The sequence below is a fragment of the Corvus cornix genome, chromosome 12, assembly GCF_000738735.6.
Source record: "Corvus cornix cornix isolate S_Up_H32 chromosome 12, ASM73873v5, whole genome shotgun sequence".
Classification (NCBI taxonomy): Eukaryota; Metazoa; Chordata; class Aves; order Passeriformes; family Corvidae; genus Corvus; species Corvus cornix.
In genome coordinates, this window is record NC_046342.1 from 8017695 (window position 1) to 8037858 (window position 20164).

Below are 20164 nucleotides of genomic sequence, written 5' to 3' on the forward strand. Positions count from 1 at the left end.
CAAAATCCTCACCATCACAGAAATCACAGGCCTGAGCTGTTTTATAAAGCAATTAAATAATTCAGACACTGCATGTGCCAAGAGATAATATATACCTTAGCAGATTACCAGTAAATTAGTTTTACTGACCATGAAAAGTGTTTCGATAACATTGAAAACTGAAGGAGCATCAACAAAATTTCCAACAGGAGACAACTCATATTTGACAAAGAAAAATGAGTTCCTGAGAATTCAGGTACTATGGCCTCCAAGTCTTGCAATGAAAGAATCCAAACACATACCAAATGGTGTAACCACAAGTACAGATATATTAAACCTCCAAAAGGAATTGGAATGAAATGACCAAGATGCGTTCTGTAAACCTCTCAGAGTATGGAGAAGATTATGTCCCATTAGTCAGCATTCTAAGTGATCTGAACTATTCACTTAGTGGGAAACTGCTCCACACATTACCACTGCTCTGTGCAAAATGCACTTTTGGACTAAATTCAGAAATGGCAGAGACTTTTGTTACATTTCTTTCACTTCCTTCAAAATAAATTGCACATTATATCCAATTGAGCAATCATTACAGACAGTGCTTTTTCTCCAGTGACTTCCCACCCCAACTCCACCATACTCCCAGAAACTACAGCACATCATTTTCACACATACCTACACAATAAAAATTTATATATATGATTTTCATCAATCCTTTTACTCCATTCAATATCCCATGACATTTCTCACACAATGAGATAGATTTTAGAGTTAAACCACTTTGAAAAATCTCTCAATTCTCAAATTTTGAAGAATTTAGCTGCTAGATTCTACATCTGCACTGTGACTTCAGTTAGAGGAATAGGACAACAAGCAGGACAAACAGTGGGAAACATTAAAAAAAAAAACAAACAGTATTTGCTGAAAGGGGGGTAGTTAAATTAAATAAAAAGTACATTGGTTATTAAGGAAGCCACATGGTAACCAGTCTAAAACATTTCCAGTGAATGCCAGTCTGCAAGACTGTCTTAGAATAAAATAATCTAGAAAGCAAGTATCACCTTTCAAAAACCTGATCATAAAGCTTCACAAAGAAGCTCCAGCTTTGCTAAGCATCCAAAATGTCAAAGACTCCCACACATCCAATCACAACTTCAAACTCTGACATACACCCCAAATTCTTAGACACATTCCTTCTGCTTTCTTAAAAGCACAGAAATTCAATTCTACACATCTCCCTCATTATTCTCATTTTAAAGTAAAGGGATTATAGTGACATACAACTCTGCCAACATGTAACCTGTTCATTGCAAACTGCACTTTTCTAATACCATGAAGGAATTGCAGGTTTCTGTGAACAGAAATGGGGTAACAGTAACAGAGCCTTATCCAGAGAAGTGCTAAAACATCTTTGCTCCTCCTCTCTCCTTTGGCAGAGCTCAGCACCTGACAGACTGTCTCTGAAAGGAGATGTGGCTGCTGTTCCTAATTGTTGCCATCATTCCAAAACAAAACCTGGCTACTTAAGATATTCCAAAGCTGGCAGTCCAAAAGCCAGTATCACTAAATAAATCATAAAACACCCTGAGAGCAACAGCCAAGAAAGCAACAACAAAATTTAAATTCCACAATGCTAATTCATCAGACATCTATGTTTTCTTATACAAACATTGGATATCCACACTTATAAGTTTCCTTGGACCTCCACAAATAATCAACTGCTGTTTTCCAAGGAAACAGGTTGGCTTTTTTTTTTAAATCTTGCATACAAGCAATAACAAACCAACATAAATCCATCTCACTCAATTTCAAAAAGATTGTAAAAGACTGTTTCTTTTTATAAAATACTTTACATCTTTAATAAGTGACTAATTAAGAACAAAATGCTCCAGAAAAAGATTTAACTGATGTTTCTACTGATATGCCTTTGTATTTTCTTAATGTGAAAGTATCAATCAGAAGAAGCAGCACTACACAGTTAATTTTCAGAATTTAGTTTCTGAGTTCTCCTTTGACCAACTACGACCCTCAAAGAAATCATAAAGTCATTTTACTTTCAAATAGCTTTTATCCTTTTGCCAGGACTTAGTAGAAAATATAATCTAGTGTTAGTGTTGCAAAGTATAAATAAATTGAGGCAAGCTCATCATTGCTAAGTACATGAGATCATTCAAAAACCTAAGACTTAAATCAGAAAAATATTTTAACACAATCCCAAACCAAACAAATATAATATCACAGATAAGAGGGGTCACATTATAAAAAATTTTATTAAAAAAATCAGTATCACAGTAATATTTCCTAGGTGCATCTACTAAGATTCTCCATCTATATATATATATATCCCAGGCATTAAAAACTAAATTAAACAGATGATAACAAGTATATCATAGTGCATAAAAACAGTCTAAGAGATACAGGTGGGAGAACATACGTTGTCTTTGGAAGTGATACACAGGCTGGTTGCCTCACCCTCTTTGAGGGGTGAACAACCCACTCTTTTTTCTTAGTCATCCTTCAAAGGTCAGTAAGAATCATCTTTCTAAAGCAAAAGAAAAATATCACCTTGAGCATGCTTATACAAAAACACACATGCTAAATAGATAATTCTCTAAGTATCACATATATTTGACATTCTAAAATGGTTGAATGCGTTCTTTTGGTATTTGGCTGCTAAGAATATGGCCCGCACCTTTCTACAGCCTTCAGATCAGGCAAGGAACAGCAGGAGGGACCAGCATGGACAATGGATCTCACACTACCATCACCAGAATTTGACTACCAGTAGATTAGAGGAGTTGAAGAACCACCCACAGGATAAGAGGTGGCAAGATGGGTCTCCTCCAAATGCTGCCAAACCACAAGAAAGAGGATAATGAGTATAATAAGTTCAAACATGTAGTTTCAACCTGAGCTGGACAATCAATCCCCAGGGACTGCCCTTAGCTCAATAAGCCTGTGGAAGAAGAAATTACATTCCCCTCAGTCACTGGACTGAAAGCCTCTCCTTCCTCCCAGATTGCTCTAGGAAAAGTGAAAATGCTAACTCACCTTGATGCCTTTGAAAGCCATTTTACACGGAGCTTTCAAACAAAAATAACAGTAGTGAAAAGGCTTCTTTCAAGGCACTGAGGAGATGTGGAGTTACTTTCACACACAGCCCTTAACACTGTCACCCACGAAGCCAAGGCTTGGACTGTAAGTTTCTTCCATCAAGAAACTAACAAAGCTTTTCCCACGGAAACATATTCCTTAAGGGAACTGGATTTACCACTACACGCTCTTCTTTTAGGGTCTGTTTCTGCACGTGCAAAGGGCCTTTTTCCTCCTCGTATTTGGGGAAAGGAACAACCGGGGAATGCACTGCTCCAGCAGACGCGACCTGCGGGGATTGCGGCTGAGGGAGCTTCGCTTGCTTTGCTGCGGGTGGGGGTTTATGGCTGGTGTTTTCCTTCACCTGCGCTGTGGGAGCGCTCGCCATCCCCCGCCCTTCCATGGGGAGAGTCCAAGGAAATCCTCCCGACAGAGGGACTGCTTTGGGGTCCCCGGAGGGACATGCAGCGCTGACACAGCCGCCTGCGGGAGCCGGGCCGAGAAGGCGGCCGGGCTTGCTGAGCCCTCGCTGCCGAGCAGGGAGGCTGGGAGGACAGTCCCCAGTGCCCCCGGGGCTGGGAAAGGGCCGCAGGACGGCTCCCCCTGCGCCCCCGATCCAGGATGTGGAGCTCTGCGATTCCCAGGGAAGGAAGGGAGCGAGGAGGGCGGCAGCGCATCTCCAGCATCTCTCCTCAGGGCAGGGCGGCGGGGCAGACACAGGGGATCTGCTCCATCCTCGGCTTGGCCACGGGGAAACCAAGTTCCAAGGGAGAACCGACTTGATGGAGGGGAACCTCCCTCCCTTCCCCACCCCCCGAGGAGGGGGAGCCGGAGCGGGGCCTGCGCCCGGCGCGGCCGCCGGGAAGGGGCCGCGTTCGCGGCGGCCGCCCTGGACACGCACGTGGGGCTGGGGACACGGAATGGAAATGAAAACAAACCCCGAACGGACAAACAGCTAAGTGAAAACCTCTGATTTAGAAAGCCGACCAGAAAACTAACCCTGACAAGTAGGATTTGCCCTCCCCTTGGCTGCACTTATTGGCCGCGCTCGTGTGCAACGAGCTTCTATCTGCCAATGCCAGTGGTCGGCCGGCGTGTCCATCACCGGGGAAAGAGCAATTCGCCGCTAAGGGAGTAGATTCCCTTCCATCCATCACAAGGCTTAGCAGGTAGCCGCCTAGAAATCAATCATACACTAATAAAAAAAAAAATCCTTCTCCATCAAATTACTAGTATAGTACTCCCAGAAAAATAAGTATGTATCCTTGGTGAACACAGGCGTGGATTTTATCACATGCATCACATCCATCATTTGTCCAGCCTAAAATGTAATTATCTTAAAAAAAAAAATAAACCATAGCATCATAAATGAGGGACCCCAGTAAGTATTCAGTAATTATATAACTGAAAAATAATATCCTGTTAGCTTCTGTTTCCATTTGCCAGCCACTAGAAAGGAACAAATCTCTCACCTTTTTCCTGACATGGTTTTTAAAACACCAAACATTATCCATTATTTAGGTATAAATCCAGGAATTTCCAAAGCTCATCAATTCTATTCTAGAAAACTTTAACAACAACAATATTTTTAAACACTAGGCACAAGGAGAAAAAAAAAAAAAAAAAAAAAAAAGAGTCTTATGGCTGCTTTTAATAGAAATTGCAAGAGAGGTTTCTGGTTGACGATGCTGTAGGGAGAGGCACTCTGTTACCAGAATAAGATGTGCACTTGGTCCCATTTATTACAACGTATTTCCAAGGCAATATAAAAAGCCTATTCTGCAAATTCATCTCCAGATTCAGCTACCAGATAGTTGTAAAAAGCAATATACAGCGATTTCCTTAATCACAGTAAATTTACAGTCACGTATCCCAGCCATATTCTTGCTTAAGCTTCTCACCTTTCAAATCATTGCATCTGCCTTTCGTCCTCACATGGATTTTACAACATCACGTTTAGCTGACATCCCATTTGCGCGGAGGAAGGCGGCAGCAGGGAGAGCCGGAGCCGCGGAATACCTGCGAGGGGGTGACGAGAAGGAACCTGCTGCAGTCGGGGGAGGCTCGTGTGCCCCTGTCCCTCGTCTTTCTGTCCCTCAGCGAGTCTCCCTCAGTCAGCTGCGAGCCCGGCTGTCTGGGTTGCCAGTCCCTGACTCAACATTCCCAGCATTCCCGAGGAGCCGGGGCTCCAGCGGCGCGGCTCGGAGCCGCCGGGGGCGGCAGCAGCAGCAGCAGCAGCACACGCACCGCAGCCCGTGATTCCTGCGAGCGTTCGGCTCCGTCCATTCATCGCCAGCCCGCGGCTTCCAGTCCCCACCCAGCGAGCCCCAGTGTGTTACTCATTGTGAAACAGCCTAAAAATACACCTATGTCTGCGTAAAACTGCAGAAGCTAAATTGCTTTCTCGCCCCTGTTCACCGAAGGCCAGAAATGTTCAAAAGGCAGGTGCTTCAGAATATGATGTCTAAAAAACCTTTAGTATATGGGTACATTTACATAAACGGAAAAAAAACAGAAATCTGAATCCGTGTTCGGTTTAAGTGTAAAAGAAATTAAGATGACATCCATATGTATCTGTATTTTTTTCAAAAGCAGTATGCAGGAAAAAAACCCACAGATTAGCTGCTGTGCAAAGCCTGAAAGCTTTTTTCATAAGAAAACTGCAAACTACATTAAAAATTATTTCAGAGATTTTATTGTTTGATATTAAGGGGAGTGAGAGAAACTTCTATAAACATCACTGGCTTCTCATCCTAAGAAAGGAGATTTTGTTCCTCTTCTATTCTTCCCTCTTCTCAACTTTTTTTAGTTTAATTGCTCAGTATACAATTATAAGTGATCACCCTTGGTCTTTAGCTTCAATGCACCTTCATACCTTACCCTAGACAAAATTTCACAAACTTATTTTATCTGCCTCCTCTTGATCTCATTGCAGTAACAATGATTTTAAGAACCACTTCAGATCTGTAGTTGCTTTATTATAATCTCTATTTTATTTCTCTCTTGCCCACATATACACCTATAAATGCCACTGTTAAACATTATTGAGAAGAACAACTTTTATGAAATTACTGTTAAAAACTATGTCAAATCAAATTGATTTCAACCAATCAGGCTTAAAATTAGCATAATCCCTTCATTGCTGTATCTGAATTATCTGCAGCCAGTTGAAATAATTGGTTGTCACAAACATTTATTTGGAGATGCTAGAATGCCATTCCCAGCAGGAGTATAGGGACACACTCTCTGTACCCACCTACCTTAGCTATAACTGCAATAGAGGGCAAATATTTTTTTCTGAGTTCAAAGTAATGGAATAACCATGATTAAAATGCAAACTTCAATTGCTTTTAAACCTTATTACTTATTTGAATACATTTCTGTTAAAATAGTTACAAAACCATGAAAAATGTGGACAGAGAAAATCTGTTCCTGGAGAAATTAACAAGAAGGGACATGGTTTTGTATACAAACAATTTCACTTGATCTGAAAAGCAAACAAAGTATTCCTCAAGAGTTAACAAATCTGCATCTGTAAGAAAACAGATAAGCACTACAAAATGTGGGTCACTACACTGAATGCTTAAAAGCACAAGAAGTGTCCATTTTCAGCTTAGCCCTTCATTTGGATTCAGTGTGAAATAAGAATCTCTTCCAGACCTGTCTCAATATTGCTAAATCCAGTTCTGTCTCAGTACTGTTAATGATGACAGGACTTTTGTTCTAAGTGGTGTCAGCTGCTGATGGTTTTTTAAACATGTCACACCATTCCTGTCTATATGAAAAGACAAAGAACATCAGGTTCTGCCTTATCTTTTTTGTGACTCATTCACTGGCAAAGACTGAGGGCCTTGTGATAGCCAGCAAAAGCCAGAAGCATTCTGACAGAAGACCAGTAGCCTAAGAATCTTCTTTCCAAGGAATAATCACTGCAGGAAGACAGAGAGCTGCCATAAGGCTACAACAATACTGCAATGAATTAAGCTTGCTATCATTCAATAAACTTTGTAGCAGAGAATTCATCACAGCCCATCTCAGAGCAGCAGACCCTCTGCAGGGGACTGTCAGTGTTACCAGTGTCAAAGAACAGAATATACCCACTATGGATAAAACCATTGTAGAGCTTTGTGGGAAAAAACATTTTGCCAAATTGTACTCAAAGAGACTTGTTAGAGAAACGTGCAGTTCAAGAGAAGGGGGGGAAAGTAATCAGAATTTTACAGCTAATCTACTTATTGTATTAGTAGAAACAACATCCATGCAAAGACCCTCAGGGTCACATAATCCAAACCCTTCAATAATATTCATTCCTTACATTCTAGACAAGGCTGGAATCCAGATGCAAAGGGGAGCATAATAACAATAGTGTTTACTTAAGGCTGACTTGTTTGCAGCTGATGAAAGTTCTCATTTCAGTCTAATCACAGGACCATCTGTGTTGTCCTTGGTGCCATGATGCAGGTGGGTGCCATTAAGCACTAGAAGAGTCAGATCATATGAGTAAACTACCACTTTTTTAATTGTAAGAGGTTCCCATTAACTACTAGACATCTTTCAGCCAACTGTTAGAGGAAAGCAGTCCGTTGTAAAACTTAAACCACAATTTATATTATAAGGTGCCATGTGATGCTATGCCTAATGTTTGCACTTGTCAATAGTTTCTGTCATCAAATAGATTTTTGGCTAGCACACTTCAGTTTATTTGTTTGCTACCTTAAAAATGCAGTATTTTCACAGTTCTTTCTGCTTTCACATCAGGAGCTGTGGAAACCCCACTGAAATTAATGGCAAAATTCTTTCTTATTTTAATGAGCCCACACATTAGGCCCTAACAAAGTAAAGTACATATGAAATACAGATTTTTCAAGTCTCTTGTTTTCTTCAGTCTATGCTATACTGATTTTGGACAAAAGGGTATAAAACACACTTATTACAAACATTCTGTTTACTTATTCTTAGTATAAATAATTCAAAATCATGTATAATGTTACTTATTGTCTTCAATTCCTGTGCATCCCTTCATCCTTCCCAATTCTTTCTTCTTCTCACCTGTGGTACTAAGACTTTAGCAGCAGCCAGCTCCCTTTCATATTTTGGTGAAGATGGATGTTATTAAGGGCTTAATTTTTTTTTTTTTTTAAACAGAAATACAAATTAATCTTAGTCCCTGCTGCATTAATTCCTAGCAAGCAACTGCAGGTATGTGCTTTAAAAACCCAGGAAAATGCATTTCAGCTTTAGTCATTGAACCTGGCCCTGCTCTATTTCCTCTGTGCTTTCCGATTTACACTGAAGGTTGCAGAACTAAGAAAACCAAAAAATATTGCATTTACCATGACATGGTGATCAGATTGTGGGTAAGCACTTGACACAAAAGAAACAAAAAGCTCCAAACAAACAAAATAATTGAAATAAACTTCAATTTTCTGTTGATTTCAGAATGAGGTCCTACCAGTCTAGTCCACAGAGGTTGTGCACTTAACAGCCATTAAATTATAGACTGCTCTTCCTTTATCAGTTTATATATTCACCTACAAATACCTATCAAATTGAGTTACAAAATAGTTTCCACTACATGTTAAGCTTCTGTTTTTACTCTCCTCATAACAGATCACCCAAGTCTTGGTTTTAAAAAATCATCAGTATAATTTATTTGCTTTTAATTTACATGATCACATGCTTTACACAGGATGGAAAAGTGTTACTTGGATATACCTGAACACACAAGAGGCCATTAAGGAATTCATTATAATGTATTATAATGCAAAAAAACAAACAAGGAAAATATACTCTTTTGTAATTGCATAGCTTAGCAGTTCATTTTGTGCTACACAGCCAATCTATTCAGGGTAGAAATAAAGCATAGCACATGCTGTTAATATCATAGTTTCAAACAGAGTAAAAATACTAAAATAATTTAATAGTAAAAATACCCATCTCACAGAAGTTCTCCAGCTTCTACTTCTCTGAATAGGGCTATTAATAGGCTTTTACATCAACTCTACAATGTATTTCAGAGAGTTAAAAATATTTCTTAGGAAAATTCAAACTCCAGGGACTTCTAACATTAGTAAATGTAGCTTAAACATCTTGATTAGGTTTAACATTTCCAATTTTATCAATGGTCCTTTATTTTCCTGGTTGGAAACACAGCATTACTGCTACTGCCATTGTACATATGAATGTACACAGTGACTGTTAAAAAGAAATGCTGCTAAATAAGCACTGGCTAATAAACTCTTGGATGCTGGTTTGGGTTTTTTAAAATCAGTTTAGACACATCAACACTAAAGTCCAACTGACTTTTCAGTAAGGATTAAGCTTCCAAACACCAACCTCACTCCTGAAAAGTAAACCTAGATACTAAAATTTTACTTACAAGTGTCAACATGAGGCACTTGATCTAAAGGCAGCCAGGGTTCTCTTCTTAATTCTCCAGTTACAGAAAACAGAAATCTCCTTCCCTACTTACAATCTCAGCCTCTACAGCAAAGTTGGCAGGTACAAACATTAGGATTACAGGACTACTTACCCCCAGCACGTCACCTTTTTCCAGCAGAGCTACAGAGCAGTTAGTCAGTGAGGGAACCTTTTATTGGTAGCCCAATTTCCTCCAATTTTAAACAGCTGAGTACTGAAGCCTGAGGTATTGCCTTAATCACATTTACATGGTGGGAGGACTTGGGCAGGAACCAAACCACCTGAGCTGGGGGAGCTAAACTCCATCCACCAGAGCAGTCCCCAAATGGAACCAAATTTCTGCAGTGAGTAGGGCCCTATAAGATAAACCAAATTAAGGAACAGTGTGAAAATAATTAAAAACAGTAGCCTTGTATGGCTACTTCAAAACTGACAACGAACCTGCAGCTGAGTCCCTGTTTTTGTGCTCATTGTGGATTCTATTGAGGAGCTGCTATCCAACAGAATAACAAGAAATACAAAACACCTGACCTTGGATGGCAACTCCAGCTCCCACAAATGTTAGTTATTAGCTAATAACTGACATTCCATAGCAGGTGTGTCACACTACTGTTGTGTTTATAATAAGGTGACTTGAGAGTCTTTCATCTGTTATTCTATATAGACACACTGAAGACAATTTCTAGACTGTTTTGAGAGGGTAACACATTATATCCACTTCATAATACTTCACAGGATTAGACAAACTACACATTTATGGGGAATTAAGTTGGATTTATTTTATATATTAATTTAAACAATTTACAATGTGGTTTTATAGGTGCTTTTACACATATATTAGTACTCCTCTGCATGAAAACATGCAAAAACCTCCACAAGTTCCCCAGTAAAAAATCTGTGATACAAAGGTTCACATTGTCTCAATCTTGAAATCTTCTTCACTACAAAGTCCCAGAGTCCTTAAGAAAAAAACCCTTTTTCCTGCTTTTGTGATTTATCCAAAACGTTTGTGGTACTATGCAGAAAAACCAGTCCAGAGAACACAGGAATGTTAGCTTTCTATCCTTACTAATGTAGTTTTTGCTTCGTGTACAACCTAAGGTTAGATAAGGCATCCCACATTTCAGTAACTAGACAGTTGTCACATACTCCATAATCTTCACTGAAGTAATCTTAACTTTGTTGTCCCATTTTACTCACAACAGGATCTCATAACCCTTGGATTTCCATTTTGTCATCAAGATTGTCAGTGCTGTGACACAGAAGAATAAAGAGCACAAGTAATTCTGAATACTTCAAAGTTCCAGTCTTTAAAATTGAAGAAAGGTTAAATATAGGCTTTAAAGTATCCTTTTATCAGTGTTTCTGTGACAATCATCTACTACCCTGACTTTGTGAAATATCAGGACTTCTCCCACATTTGAGCAAAACTTGGCCACTACTTGAGGATCTGACTTCAAGAGGTTATGTCCCCTTATCTTACCAATTCTAGAACTAAAAAGAGATCATGGTCTTTTTCTCATTTATTTTTATCACTTAGAACCACCTCTGTAAACTGTATGAATGTTAGCACATGTAATTAAATTTTTATACAACTCTCTGGTATAAAGAAGAAATGGCTTAGCATTATCTTGATTTGTGCCTCTGGATTCTCTCAGCTCCAAAAATAGCATATTCCCATGTAGAATTCCTGTTGGGAATATGCACAAACTTATGCCAGCTTCCAAAACATGCTTGAGAACTGGGATAGAGGGAGTTTGTCCAGTCCAAAACATGATTGTTCTAACAATTCAGCAGTTCAGTTTCCGTGCCAAGAAGTGTTTCCTGAACCTGTTTAATTTACTAGCAGAAATGTAACTCTAGGTGAAACTCCTTCTCTCTGGTTGATTGTCTGACTACAAAAGCATCTAATGAATAAGTTCCCCTCAGAACCTGAAATGTGCCTTTAAAGAAAGCCTACTTCAGTATTGATGATTGCAGATGAAGTGCTTTCCTTAGGGGCATTTAGATTCAGGAATCAACTTGGTAGTGCCTTTTTTGCATTCCTCCCTTGAGAGTTTCTGCTTTCTTCATTGCTCCAATCCCACTTTTACATCCTATTCCACTCATAAAGTTTGCTTATCTTTCTCACTAAAGCAATCTGTGACTTCAGTGATCGAAACACAACCACACATTGTAACTAAAGAACTTACATATATACCACTAACGGAGGTCGACATTAAATTCAACTGATGACTTTTAATTTCTTTAACAGGCTATATAGAAAATAAAAAAAAAAAAAGAGAAAGAAGGCTCACAAGTTAAAATAGAAAGGGAGAAATACTTTTAATTGTTAGCTTGACATTATATAACATTTCCCTACAACTGGGTACAAAATGGCTGCTAAAGTACAGGAATTCCTCCCTGCCAGTCTGGCACTTCTATTTCTAGTGGTCTGCAAGATTCAGCGTGTGCAATTCGTGAGCATGACTGTGCCTGAGGTGTGACTGTGCCATGAGGGAGAAGGTGGCTCTCGTAATAAAGTTCTTGCAAATTCAAGGGGGTTTTTTTCTGTTATCACTTGATAAAGTATTACTTATAGGAAAAAAAAATCCACGTGTGATTATTACTAATTTCCTTTGTCCATTTTTGTGAACTTTCTCACTGTTTAATTGACTTTATTGGGAGAGTCAAATTAAAAAATGACAAACAAACAAAAACACAACAGGAAAGTGTCAAACTTTAAGCTTGGTAGAAATAAATAATAATTTGGGGGGGGTTCTTTCCCACCAGTTCTGGTTATGGATTAAATATACCATAGCAACTTTAATTTCCCCATAATTTTTCTGCCCATTTAGACATAATCTTGGGAAGAAAAAATTTTAATTAGCTGAAAAATTACACACCTGAAAACACAGGAAGGAAAATAAAGCCTATAAATAATTGTTACTCTATCCTTCACTCACCTTTAAGGGTGAAGAAACATGTATGCTCCTGTCAGTGCACTGGTATCAAGTATTCTTTTGGCAGATGTGAAAAAAAAAAAGCAGAAGAAAACCATCATCTATGCTGAAGCAATACAGAAATGATGAGAAGCAGATTTAGAACTCCCAGAAAAAGCCAGGCAATAGAAAAAAATAGAAGTGTTGGTAAAATTCTTTTGTTAAATTATAATCTAGATGAAGAAATAGCAATGCAAATTTTCCCTACATTTACCAACCACAGGCAAGGTAAGAGAAAAGCAATGGAAAACCTCACAAATACAGCTTATTTCCATTTTTCGCTCTTTCAGGATGTCAGACACCGATATACAAGTGAACTATTGACTCTAAACAAAAAGATTTCTCATGTTGGATAAAGCAGTATTTTGCCATGCAGTACTGAATTTATTCTGAAATCTTCAGGGCAATCAGAAAGCAAATATGTATAGCACAAGAGAGACAGGCAAACCATATGTTACAGCAGCAGCCACTGTGAAGGGAAGGATAAATGCATTAATCACTTGAGTACAGCTCAGTTTAAAAGATTTTTATAAACCATGAAAGATCAAACTACAATACAGAGCACGTTTTCTTGATCCCTGAGCAGCCTGTGCTGCTACTGCTGTATGAGAGCTGTATGTGACCGACCATCTTTAATATGAATTAAGAACCAGAGAGACCTTGGGATAAAACAGGAGGCAGAAGTAACAGCAGCAGTATTTTAAATAACATTTTTCTGCCTCTTATTTACACTTACTTAAATTTCTCTGCTCGTAATTTAAATGTACTTTCAATTTTCAAGTATATATTTTTATTTCCTGCATTAATTTTTTTTAATAGCTTGACCAGGCAGCCATGAAGAGGAGTACATTTGAAAATTAGTAGAAATACTTTGCAGCTACAGCAATTGGTCTAAGAAAACATATTACCTCTCTGCACAAACCTTATCTCACTGGAAATATCTTGTCTGCTTCTTTCATGCAGCTAATTGAATTCATGGTTTTGGTGTTAAGGTTCAGTTGCAATTTTAGGATCCTAAATGTTTCCATGGCCTGTGCTTGACAGACAGAAGGGTTAACTTAGAAATAAAAGGTAATCTAAGCAAAACTACTTTGTGGTTTTTAATGAGAAGAAAAGATTGCAACATAGGAGAAAAACTAGAGAAAACAAAATATTTTGGAAGTTGACAGTTATTTAATTTATAATAGTTTACAATTATATTAATTATTAATAGCACTGTTACTTCTGTGGTATCGTTACAGAGCAGAGATTATGGTGATTCACAATGTATTATAAGGAACACAAGTGAAGAAAGAAGATCAGGCTTACGAAGGATTTAGTTTGGTATAGCAGCAGGTTCTCAGGAGCCTAAGGTGAGTTCAGGTTGTGAGCGCATAAAGCCCCCGGATCTCCAAGACCTCTAATACTGCCTGTCGAGCACACCCATTACTGAACTTTCCTGTCATACCTGCTAACACAAAGGTTGGTAAGCAAGGAAAAATGCCTGGCAGAAATATTCTGGTTACACTGTTTCTTGCAGGGCTCCTACCTGCATTCAGTTTTCATGAGCTCTCAGGAAAGCAGACTAGGGTGCCCAAAGGCTCTGAATCTTGGTTTCAGGCCCTTCTCAGACACTGACTGCACTGTAACACAGGTTTTCTTTTTCTTGCCAGACTACTTTCTTTGCTTCTTAAGAAGCTGCAGGTTGTTGATTTTTTATAGTCCTCTTCTTCCTCCCAATTTGTTTGATAAACACAATACAGCAGCAAAGGCAGCTGTGGAACTGAAGGATGGTATTTGACAGGTAGCTCCTGGTGAGATGCAGCCAGCAGGGGTATAAAAGGCCAAAAGCACGCCTTTGAAAGAAGAGTCACATTCTTAAATATTGAGACGTGATTCTGTTAAGATAATACTTGCAATCAGCACCCAGCATGTGCTGCAGCCACGTTCTGGAAGACAAAATTGGCTGCCTCAGAGAGTTCAGCATAAAGCAGACGGTTGGGGTACTGCAGTTCTCCTACACTAAGTTATTAAAAGACAAATTCTGTATGCTACTGAAGCTGAAACTGAGGTGTTCCAAAATCATGCAGTTCTGATATAGAACAGAAAATATTCAAGATCTGCATATTGCCATTTGAAATTGGTCACCAAACCTACCCATATAATCAGTGTGGATCTTAGAGATGCTTTTGGCAGATCAGCTTGGAATGTAGAACGTTTTCAGAAGTGTAGAAATGACTAAGACACATCTAAGTAGAGGAAAATAAACTTAGGAAGACATGAATAAGAGAGGTGGGGGAAAGATCAGAAGAAAGTACTGCAATCATTAGAACTTTTATTTGTAGAAGAAAAAAATCTCCATGTTGCAATGGAGTGGTTATGGACTGTGGTTATGGACATGGTACTAGAAGAACAAGTGAAAGCTGCCCAGTTACTGGTGAAGTACTTTTTATTAGCCCAGGTCCAGCAATGGTCAGCACTTCAAGTAGAGTGATGATGATGCCTATACCAATCACCTCTGGTAGTCAGGTTTTGATGGAATTTAGGATACAGCATTACCCCTGAGACTGCTGTTTTCTTCTTATAGTAGAACTATTCTAGGACTATTCTAGCACTATCAGTGCTATTTTTTGTTGCAGAAACATAAACTGAAGTTTCATTCATTTGAAATACTGAATCTCTATACATTTTATCCCCCCTTTTCATAAGACATGGTCTTTTCATGGTCTGATTTTGAAGGGAAGCTTTCCAAAAAAACGTAAATTGTCTGAAACATTATATTCATTTTTATATGCTGCTCCCTCTGCTGCTCTCCTGATACAATCATATTTTATAGGAACACAGTAAGAATACTTCGGAGCTATTTTTATATTTCCCAGGTTATTTATTTGCAGTTTGAACTTGTTTGTTAGCCATAATTTGAGTAAGCATATATCTAAATTATTGTTTATATTAAGCACATATCTCTCTAGGAAAAAAGGGAACAATTCTTATTTTTAAAGTGCTGACATACAGTTAACTGGATAAATTTACAGTAGATAAAATAGCATTTTTAAATCTAAAATAAATGCTTGTATAATTTTAGTTAAAAAGTCAGTTTGTGTCAAATTAAAGACTCATCAAAGACTACAGAGCATCTATATGTTAGATACAATAACAGACATTTGCCTTTGTCATCGGAAGAAAAAAAAATCTATTGATAAGCCTAAGTTATATTTTAGGAAGTATTACCATTCTGGTCACTCAGTTGATTCCAGACATCCTTTGGACGATCTGTTGTTATTCAGAAGTGGTGTGTCCTAAGGACAGTAGAGTGCAACTGTGCTTCTTCTTAGTTATTTCGTGATAAGCATTAGAATTTAGCAACTCCAAGAATTAAAATGGCCTCTTGCAACAGGGGCCCTCCTGCCAAGGGACGACATCCATGGGTCCGCAGCTTCTGTCACATGCAGCCTATTGGTTGTTTAGTTGGTAAATACAAACACTGCATAAATCAGGAACATTTTCAATCTAAACAGGGATAAAGTATGACAGATGGGTGTAGAACACAGATGGAAGGAGGGAATAGAAAGTCTTCATTGCCATATCATACTTATTAGGAAGACAAAAATAGCTGTGTTTCTGAAGCACCTATAGAATGTATTTTGAGCTTGGAACTCTCATAAATCAGTTCCTCATAAATTGCTCAGCAGCTTCAGTCCTTTAGGCAGTCAGCACTCACACTGCCCCTATTTTTCTCCCTTTTTTTTTAATTTAGCACCCATGACAAAAAGTTCTAATTGTCACAGACATCATCTTTTCATTCACCAAACCAAGAGTTAAATGTGTAAGCATTTTATGATCTCCATGACACTTCAAGTGGCCTTAAAATTTAGTTTAATCCCATGGTGGTGTTATTTGGCTTATTCAAACTTCACAGGTATACAAAGGTCATTCAGAAAGTTCTCAAGTGTTCTATGTTGTTGATTTCCTTAGCACGAGAGAAGAAAACACAGTCATTCCTTTTTCATAGGGACGAGGTGGAAGTAAAAAAAGACACACAGGCAGAAGGTCCCTTCTATCTATTATCTCTCTCTCTAGATATGTATATAGAAAGGGAGAGATCATTCAGACAACCACACCTTCTATACTGCAGCTATCAGGGGTGAAGTGTATACAGCAAGGCCTGGGTAAGGAATCCCTTTCAGAGAAGCTTTTATGCAAAGCTTCAGTCCTTCAATTTGCCAATTATTTAAATCACTTATGAAGTATTATATATCATACACATGAAGAACCATGTAGCCTTTCTAATACTATTATTTTCAGTATTTTGCTTCTCCCAGAGACTGAAGAAAAGGATTAATTTACCTTGAAAAAACTTAAACTACAATTTTTCAAAAGTCGCATTGCATAACACCACGTAGCCATAGAGATGAGATGAAACTGCATTTTTCTGTGTTACTGGAAACAAGAGCAGTGTACATGCTATGAAAGGAAGATGCCACTTAGAGCTTAATCTAACATATTTGAAGAAAAACCTTATCAAAGTGTTTATTAATACTGGTCTTTTTGCAAATGGAAAAGTGAAGCAGGGAGGAAAGAGGTTACACCCTAATTATCCAGGAATAGCAATCAATGTGTTTGAGCTCCTGGCCATAGGGCAATTTCACAGGCTATCTTTGGAAATTCCATTTGGGCATTTCTGGCAGAATAGTAGTAGCACACAGTCTATCTAGCTCTGTAATTTAACTCCCAAAATATAAGTCAAAAAGCACTCACAAACATACAATTGGATAAGAATAATCATCCAAAATTTCAGGGAAAATATTTGTAATCACTATTAGAAACATAAATGGTCATTACTGTGTCAGTGTGCAGCCTCTATACTTGCAGCTTTCCAGATAAAGCTTCCTTTTCTGAAACGTTCATTGGCCTGGCAATAATCCTTTTAAACCCCAGTTATTTTCAACTTAGTGTACATAAAAGTGACAGAATTCAGCTCATTCTTATGATTATGATCCAATAATGTACACTTCTGAATCACCCATGTTGTGAAAGCATACTCAATTAAAAAACCTAAGTATGACACAACACTACAGAACTCCCTTTGAGAAACTGGTAACTTTTTATAACATGTGAAGATTTGTGCAAGTATGAAGCAATTACTTGTAGATACTGAAATAATGGCTGGCAGATTTCATTTGCTCCAGAATATAATACAGCAGCACTATCAGATGTGCACTTGCATTACAGCAGGACAGAAAAGCCCCTGCAGAAGGAACTCCAGCCTGACCTGAGCTCCAGTGAGCAACGTTCCATGTCATGCTTGTCATCACCACGTTCAGGCCCATCCTGCACTAGTCAGATAAGTGTTTTTTTCTTTGAAGCACAGAACATTTTTGAAAGCCATGGCACAACAGTTTTATCTCCTTTTCTTAATAAATCTACTTTGCCCAATCAAAAATAATATCCTGGATTACTGGTGTCCCAATCTGTTTCTATTCAAGCTTATCTAAATCAACAGTGTGAAGCTTTCAGAACAAACAGAAAAGAAATACAGTAAATACTTATATTTTTGGGTAAGTATGCTTATAAGAACTCCATATATATATATATATATATATTTAATATATGTATGTGTGTATACACACACCCCCACATATATAAAGCATTCATTGTAAAAACAAAACAGTTGGCAAAGCTTACTCATGAAGTGGGACTGAATCATAAACCGTTCAAGAGATCCAGGCTGATTTCCCAATTTTCTGCAAAACAATTATTGCCAGATATAATTAACATTCTCTTCAAAGATGATAAGGACTACAACTAAATTAATTTACATGCTCAGAAATTCTAAAGCACTAATGAAAATGATAATACTCAGCAAGTAGCATTTGTTGAGATTCATTAAAATTATTTTGAAATATATCCAAGTTCAAGCCCAACTTGGTTTAAGAAGCAAGTTACAGTTAAAGAGTTTTGCTTAGAAAACCTGACAAAATGGGACACTCATACAAAAGATGATGGAAAGCATCACATTAGCATAGGTCATTGTTTTCTTTTTTGTTAAATCTCCATTATGCTGCATTTTCTGTTTCAGTTATACCCAAGGTTTGGACACGTTAAAAATAAGGCATAAGCATAAAAGCAAAATATTTCCAATTCTAAAAGTCTTTTTTATTGTTAAATTTAACAGGGGACAATTCTGTGTAGTTGATGTTTTTTAACCAAATCAATTTCTGCAATTACTTCTTCTACTCAGAGCTGAATCTGCAATTACTGCTTTGGTTATCTTTTTTATGCATGATTTAGCCAGTCAAAGATCTACAAAGTACTGCACAAAATATGAAAGAAATCCAAGGAATTTCTGGAAATGGAACTGTTAGGACACAGTTTATAAACCCACAGAAATCAATGAAGTTTCACCTATTGCCAACTGTAACTACAACTGTCAAATTCTGAAGGAGAGAGGGCAAAACTATAATAAAACTTTCCATTTGGGATCACTTATGATACTGTACTAATTGAGTTCACCATCACCTATAACCTGTAATTGTTAACAGTATCTTTGGAAAATGCATATAAAATTCTGCTTTCCCAGCAAGAATTTGTCATACAGTTACTGGGACTACCAAAATGGCAAGGAAAAGGGAAATTTATTTTTTATTATTATTTTTACATTTAGGTAAAGTACTCTAGAACAACCATAAAGAAATAAATGATCGACCAAACAAAAATACCCCATGGAACCAAACAGAAAATTGTGCTAACTATAAATGTAACTTTTTCCTTCATATTCTTCTTACTCCAGATAATGCAGAAGGCGATGTTTGCAACAATTTATCCCTCCTTCCTCCAAACATAAGTATGAATCCAATTAAATATACAGTTCAAACATGAAGGGAATGTGCTGAAATTTTGGGAAGAAACCAATACTCATAAAAGGAAAGACTAGAAATATGGAAATGCCTATGAAAATGACAGTTTACAATGTAAAAAGAAAAGGAGAGATGAGGAAATTTGGTAGAAAATCCTACTATTTATCCTTCAGCATAAATACCTTCATATTCAGTCTGCTGAAACTCAAGATTTTTGCTAATCAGAGTAGCAAAAATACAAAAGCATCTGAAAATGGCTCTAGAGATGTCTGCTTGCTCATTTTTGCCTGTGGCCCACAGATGTGCTTCCCTACCCTTATCAGATAAATATGCTTTGATGTAGATTGGTCATCTCAACAAAACTTCTAAATACATAAAATAATCCCATATTCCCTAAACATCACAATAGTATATTATTTTTTTCCTAAGTCCATGTTACACTAAAGTGTAACATTTGTACTGACTATTTTAACATGTGCAGCACTTGTATAGTTGCCCCCAATCAGAAATAATTTGAAAAAGTATGCAAAACATTCAGTTTTGAAGAAAAAATAATTTTTGTACATGCTGTCAGGGTTCCATTTGTTTTCTGCACGAAAATAAACCCCTTCATACCTGCCCTCACTTCCCAAGTTGAGGGAGCTGTGCAACTCAGTGCTGAGTCCACTCTAAAATTCCTGAAAAATCTGGCCTTAAAAATTGAACCAAGAAGCTCCAGGAGCTCAGAACATACCTTTTACTTTTCAGATAGGATCCATTATGAGAACACATGGTTTTACTTTCCCTCAGGAGTTCCTCTGAACAGTCCCTTTGCCCAAGTTCTAGCAATCAGAATGGTTCAGACTGAATAAGTTA

At 37.8% G+C, this 20164-nt stretch overlaps 1 protein-coding gene across 14 annotated transcripts in view; it reads right to left on the reverse strand.

The window, feature by feature from the left end:
* Nucleotides 1-18051, reverse strand: part of ERC2 (ELKS/RAB6-interacting/CAST family member 2) — a 431010-nt gene extending 412959 nt beyond the window's left edge. For 7 of the 14 annotated variants that reach the window (XM_039558897.1, XM_039558890.1, XM_039558900.1 and 4 more), the window contains exon 1: nucleotides 4974-5335. The gene's annotated coding sequence lies outside the window, so the exon portion shown is untranslated. Of the gene's footprint in view, nucleotides 1-4973; nucleotides 5338-9604; nucleotides 10745-12437 lie in introns of those variants that run through there. The other 7 variants (XM_039558895.1, XM_039558886.1, XM_039558896.1 and 4 more) reach the window with 5 other exon arrangements.
* Nucleotides 18052-20164: the final 2113 nt, after the last annotated feature.